Raw genomic sequence first — 7575 nt, 5'->3', positions numbered from 1 at the left:
CGTGTTGCTCCTTATTGCGTCTCTCTTTCTCTTCTTCGTAGCTTTCAAGCCATTTTTGCACCGGCTCTGAATTTAGTATACAAAACTTCATGATCTTTTCTCGCATGGCATCGTCCATTTTCTTCGGCACCCCTTGACTTTGCGGCTCCTCTCCCACCATCTTGCATCCTCCTCATCGCTCCATAGTCGAGGCATTTCTGGGTCAGAAACGGATAGAAATTTGGTCTTCAAGACAGGAGACTCTTGCACCAACCATCCTTTTGCCATGCTCCCCTCTAGATGCGTTTTTTGGCGAACAAAACAGATAGAAATTCGGTCTTCAAGACAGGAGACTCTTGCACCAGCCATCCTTTTGCCATGCTCCCCTCTAGATGCTGTTTTTGGCGAACAAAACCCTTAAGTGTTTTCATGAACCGCTCTAGAAAGAACATCCAATGGCCGTGGAATGTACCTGCCACTACAACCTCATCTACTACATGGATGAGCAAGTACATTTGGATAGTTAGGCAGCTTGTGGGTAGATACTTCTCAAACATGCAAACTGCCTCAATGGAGTTAGCCCTTGTGATTGCAATGGATTCCTCTCGTATCTCCTTGGAAGCGATCCACCGCACTAGCTCTGAAATCTTGTATATGCAGGACCGCACTTCCTCCGTTAAACACCCCTTGATTGCAATTGGAAGAATAAATTGCAAGAACTTATGCCAGTCGTGCGATTTCAGTCCTGACAGTTGATCGTCACGGGTGAATGCTGTCTTGAGACATTGCATGCATCCTGTTGGTGTCCTGAACTCTGAAATCACCCTTTTGACTTGTCGTTCCTCGCTTTTTAGCAATACCCATGGTGCTCTTGGAAGCTTTGTTTGGCCCGCTGCATTGGTGAAACGCCACATCATTGGCATCTTTCCAACTGACTGCAAATCATCTCGTGAAGATTGATTATGTTTCATTCCCATGATTGTCTTCCAGAGGAGCTATCCCACATTCTTGAATATATGCATTGGATCTAGAAAATGGTTAATTAGTAGATCACCCCAGTACGGCAATGTATGGATAATGGACAAACGTTTCATTCCTGGAACAGGTTGCCCCTCATGTTGCTCCCATCGGCGACGCCACTCTTGTACATGCATAGGCAACATTAGACGTGACCAAGGTGACCTTCACGCAAGTGATGGCCATATGGAAGATAACGATGGTGGCCTTGATAAATTGTCTTTCGAATTGAGGCAGGATAGCGCACATCCAAAGACGGCCCGCAAATTGGACATGCATTGTATCCCGAAGTTGTAAGCCTTGCATATATTAAAGCATGATTCAGTACTACACAAAGTTCTTGAGAATAGCGAGAATTTTGAAAATCATCCACCATACTAGAAGCTTCACCGTATCTTGGCCAATCATGCATAGTCAACATAAGAAGTCCATGGATCCTTTCATGTTGTTGTCCTGCTGGTTCAACCGCATCTGCTATGTCGATCCCATGCCATAACTCCTGGAGCTCGTCAACTAGTGGTGCTAGATAAACATCCATGTTTTTTTCCTTGAACTTACCAGGCACAATCAAGCCTAATATCAAATGACCCTTCTTGATGGCAAGCCACGGCAGGAGGTTGTAATTGACAAGGCACACAGGCCAAGTGCTACATGACGAGCTTCTCAAGCCAAATGGACTCGCTCCATCCATTGCCATGCCCAAACGTAAATTGTGTGGTTCACTCTTAAAATGTGGCCAGGTATCTTCAATGTGCCTCCAAGCCTTTGAATCAGCGGGCACCCTAAATGTTGCGTCAGTGGCTCTATTCGTAGAATGCCACCGCATCAACTTTGCAATGGAACCACAACGAAACATGATTTTTATCCTCCGAATAATAGGAAAGTGCTCAACACTTTAGCTGGCACTGACTCGCCAACCACATCTTGTTTGTAGTGCATTGCTCCGCACTTAGGATATGACAGACAATCTGCGAATTCATTGCAAAAAAGAATGCAATCATTTGGAAATGCATGAATCTTGTTGTAGTCCAAGCCAACTGAGGTCAATAGTCGCTTTGCATCTGGCATGGAGGGGGGCATTTTATTGCCAGCGGGGAGTAGTTGCTCCCGCAACAACCTGTTTAAGCCACATTAAATTAAAAGCTCCCTAAGTACATTCACCGTTGCAATCGGAAAATCTCTTTTGTAAGTTATGTACCTAAACAAAGCAATGACGCTTCGATCTGACCACCCGTACAATGACTACAGATTCAAAAACGACAGACAAGTACGAAGCACAGATATTTTGGTGCCTTCATAGATTGGTTGACGTGCCAACTTTCTCAACATGTCTTCAAGAGATAGACGCACGTCTTCTGGTGCTGCTTCATTAGCGTTCTCCTCGCTTTTCTGGAAGAAGACATCCAGCATCTCCTCCATGCCATCATCTTCTGTCTGTAAGCCCTCCTCTGCTTCCATCCTTGGATCTAGATTGGTCGGACCTTCACGCATAATCCTTTCTCTCTCTCTCTTAGATGTAGGTGTTATGTCGCGAAAATCAATGCCCGTTCCGTAGGAGTCGTATCGAAGATTCTGTACGGTTTCTCTAGCAAACTCTCTGTACTTGTGCACATGCTCATTACACGTTACACACGAGGTCCCCTTGGAAGAAGGAAAGGAGCTTAACACTAGGTTATGTTTCAACCACTTAAGTGGCTTGAGCCACAATAGTGGCTTGGCACCTCATTCTATAAAATTGGCCATAGGATTGTTTATTTTTCAAGAAACCATGATTATAGGATACCAATGGATCCTATGACACTGAGGAAAATTCTACTATCCAATTTATCCCAAAAAATGTAAAATTAGAAATTTTAATTTTCTAAAAATAGTAAGAAGCCACAAAACTAGCTTTTAAATTTAACCACATACACATATTTGAGGCCTAAATCAAGTCAGTAGTTTTTTTTTCTAAAAACATTGTATGCATATATTCTCATTCTATACATATCCATGTAATTTTTTAAACATGGGGTATCAAAACTTTTGAGTGATTTTTGTTTGATTGTACCTAAAAGATGGCCCTTAAAAAATAATAATTTTACATGAAAAATTTATTTCTATTTTTTTTCAACTCCCCACATGCCTTGAGAACAAAACCCTGAAGGGGTTTGATGAGGTTTTTTTTGTGGTCCATGAGAACAAGAATCTACAAATAAGTTGCTTATAGCCACAAAAGCACTATAAGAGATGTTGTCTATAACCGCTAACATTGCCGCAAAAAACAAAGGAAAAAGGAGAGAGAAAAATTTGGGGGTGCGGCAATAATCGCGGCTATGTACGCAATAGTGGTTTCTCAGCAATAAGCGCGCTAATAGTTGCGACAATATACTCGCAGCTATTACCACGTTTATTACCGCGCTTATTGCCTCTACACGCTAATTGAAAAGCAAAGGTGCTCATTTGGGCCACCCAAAATTACCGCGCTTATTGCCTCTACACGCTAATTGAAAAGTAAAGGTGCTCATTTGGGCCACCCAATTTTGGGTGGCCCAAATGAGCACCTTTATTTTTGACTTGCATAAAACAATGAAATATCAATTGTTTTTTGGAAGAGTATAAAAAACACCAAAGAACTGAAATTGAATTTACTTCATCTTGACAATTAAAAATGTAGAAGATCAACTATTTAAAAAAGTTACAATAAAAAGTAAATAGTTGTATATACATTGTGCCACAATGGGACTTTATGAAAGTTTGGACAAAATATTTTTCTATCTAATCCTCCTCTATCTCGTTCGTCGTCCAGAGGCACGTATGTTGGATCACTTTGACTCTACATAAACCCAAACCAAATTAAACAATTATCAATAGCTCAAAACAATTGATACAAAATTACTTGTTTAAACTTATCGCTTGTAGTGGTCCAACTGTCTCGTCGAATTGCTCGCAAGAGATGTGGTTGTTTTCGAACAACCATCGCTAAGTATCAAATTCTGTATGTCGCTCCCAATACTTGACCATCTCTTTGGTTGGTAGAGAGAGAGAGATATTTTCCTAAGTTAGCAATAACAATACCAAATCATCAACTACAATCTTTATAATCACCGATCGACATTGTAATACAATTAATCTTACATATTTATCCTTCCAAACTCCCTTGCCTCCTGAGCCATAGTGTGTGGAAGTTTGTCTTGCGCGAGCCTTGCGTTGTTGTCTGTATGATGAGCTCCTCGTAGCTTGATCTCTCTTCTCTTGAATTGCCCACTCCCGCTCCACATCTTTCATGTTTCCACCGCGGTAACTCCTGTCTCGATCTCTAACCTGGTTGGCTGCTGCACGCCGCACACTGGATTGCTTGTTTCTTAGAAATGTCTTTATGTAGCCCTCCAATCATTTTTGTGAAAAATTTTGATCGTGGGCGTTTGAAAATCTAGCTAGCAGAGCGTCCTCAAGGCTCACCGTAGGTGGGAGCCCACCTAGGGTGTGAACCAACCAAAAGAAGAGTCAACTGGCTGCTCCTCACCAGTTCATCTCTCGTGTGACATCTACATTACAAAGAGCAATATAATATTAATCTTTCCACCCTACTCACTCATCTATAAATATGTACACAAGTATATTAGTACACAAACACGTAGATACATATATATACTAGTAGACTTAAGTAGAGGCTAGTAGTGCCAAAGGTCAACTGCACCTCTTTAGATATCATTGCACTCTCAATCGTGCTAAAACCAAAGGTACATTGTGGTAATACATGCATGAGTGGATCAATGACCGCAATGCCACGATTAAAAAATGACTATACTCAAGAGGAAGCGTCTAACCTTCGGGTGCTATGCTCCCGTACTTAGTGCCTACATACATCACTACAAGAGGTCACTTGAATTCCGACGCCACATTACTCGTGTCACTGGCAGGCGTCGGTATATGTGTGTGTATTTATGAAGGGAGCAAAGGTCTTTGAAAAATTTTCAATTTCGAAATTCCGACGCCTACTTCCGCGGGTGTTTCGACGCTAGCGCGAATGCGCATTCCGACGGTGTATCCTTTGGCTGTTCCGACGCCTATACCGAAAGCTGTACCGTCGATACCTGCAAAAATGGAAACCGCGGGCTTTCTCTATGCATTTCTACTAATTCTTGCGCCACATCTCAAGCTCTCCTCTTCACCGTCTCTCACAGATCTGCTGCGATACACATTGTCGAAGGTTATGTTATGTTTTTTCTACTATTAATTTGACGCTAGGTTACAATGCGTATGTTAGGTTAGAGCTAGCGTCAAATTAATAGTAGAAAAAATGCAATCGGACTTCAAAAGTGCACACAGCATGAAAGAACCTTAATATATAGTCATTGACCAATAAAGACAAGATTATTACCTTGTGGTCCTAATCTCCGTGCACCTCTAGACCGAGGTGTGCGGGGATCAGGCCTGGCTAGAGAATGTGAGGTTGTTAGTGTTGAGCTTATATGTGAAGCTACTCAATATATGGCTTCTCTATATATGGCACCCAGGTCCCCTCTATATATACATCATCTCATGTGTGTATTCTACACACTTTGGGGTTCTACTTCTGTGTTCTCTCCTTCTCTTCAACATGGTATTAGAGCAGTACGTTTTTGTTTTCGATTTTTCTCCTGATCAAAATCGATTTTGCAAAAACTATCCGCATGAGGGATTGGAATCAATGTGGTCTACAACTTTGGAGAAGGAAGTTTCTTCAAATTCTGCACCAATTTTGAGTTATCATTCACGGACTGCGTACATACCTGAAAAACAGATTCCGCGTTTTGTTTTTTGATTTTTTTGCTAATTGGAAACGATTTTGCAGAAACTACTCATGTCAGAGACCGGAATCGATGTGGTCTACAACTTTGCAGAAGGAAGTTTTTTCAAATTCTGCACCGATTTTGAGTTATCGTTCACGGACTGAGTACATACATAAAAAACAGCTTCCGCGTTTTATTTTTGATTTTTCTGCTAATTGGAAACGATTTTGCAGAAACTACCCGCATGAAGACCGGAATCGATGTGTGGTCTACAACTTTGCAGAGGAAAGTTTTTTCAAATTCTGCACCGATTTTGAGTTATCGTTCGCGGACTGCGTACATACCTGAAAAGCAACCTCCGTTTTTTGTTTTTGATTTTTCTGCTAATTAGAAACGATTTTGCAGAAACTACCCACGAGAGAGATTGGAATCGATGTGCTCTACAACTTTGCAGAAGGAAGTGTTTTCAAATTCTGCACTGATTTTGAGTTATCGTTCACGGACTGCGTACATACCTGAAAAGCAACTTCCGCTTTTTGTTTTTGATTTTCCTGCTAATTGAAAACGATTTTGCAAAAACTACCCGCGTGAAATACTGGAATCGATGTGGTCTACAACTTTGCAGAAGAAACTACCCACGATGGGGATTGGAATCGATGTGGTCTATAACTTTGCAGAAGAAAGTTTCTCTAAATTCTGCACAATTTTGGGTTATCGTCTCGGACTGCGAATATGTTTGAAAATCAAAATTTTACTTTTTGCTTTTGATTTTTCTCATAATTGAAAACTTCTCAATTATATTTTTCTTCATCAATCATATATTTGTTACTGACGTAACTTTGCTGCAGAAGCCAGTTACACATCGTTCCGATTCAGTCGAGCCGTTGATGATCGTCCAAATTCTATTGAGCTACTGTTGGTACATGATCTTTTGTTATATGATATACTCGATCATTGATTCTCGTATAATTATTCTTTTAGAGATATAGTTTACGTCGTTTTATTGATAATTTCTCATTGATACCATAGTGATTTTGATGGTACCATGATGATGTTTTGTTAATACTTTGGTCATGGTGATTTTCGTTGATACCATGATGATATGTCATTGATACCATGGTTATTCTCGGTGGTGCCATGATGATATTTCGTTGATACCATGGTTATTCTCGGTGATTCCATGATGATATTTCGTTGATTCCATGGTGATTTTTATTGATACCATGATGATGTTTTGTTGATACCATGGTTATTCTCGGTGATACCATGATGTTGTTTCGTTGATACCATGGTTATTCTCGGTGATGCCATGATGATATTTCGTTGATACCATGGTTATTCTCGGTGATGCCATGATGTTGTTTCGTTGATACAATGATTGGTGATATCATGATGCTTTTCGTTGATACCATGATCATTTATTTATTTTTATTGACATAATGATGATATTTTGTTAATACTTTGATGGTATTCATTGATCACTACATTGATAAATGTTGTTTTATGTAGTATATACACATATCATTTGTATCACGTAATCACACATTTTGTACTTTTACGTTTATACTTTATGTACCATATGTTGTCGTGCGTATATATGTCGTCAAAAGAGTGGCGTCGCGAACCATCTCTTATGGCATTGTGAACGTAATTATTTCATTAACGATGCTAATAATTTTCATGACATGTTTTTTTTTGGAGTCTATGATCTATGTAGGATTGATCAAAGAATGATTTTATGAAGACAAACTTGGTGACAATAAAAGATTTATGAAGATATGTTTGGTGATGCCATATTGATGACAACATGAAGACATGTTTGGTG

This window comes from Adiantum capillus-veneris, chromosome 20 (assembly GCF_014529385.1).
Source record: "Adiantum capillus-veneris isolate H3 chromosome 20, ASM1452938v2, whole genome shotgun sequence".
In the NCBI taxonomy this organism is placed as follows: domain Eukaryota; kingdom Viridiplantae; phylum Streptophyta; class Polypodiopsida; order Polypodiales; family Pteridaceae; genus Adiantum; species Adiantum capillus-veneris.
This window is presented reverse-complemented; position numbering follows the sequence as displayed.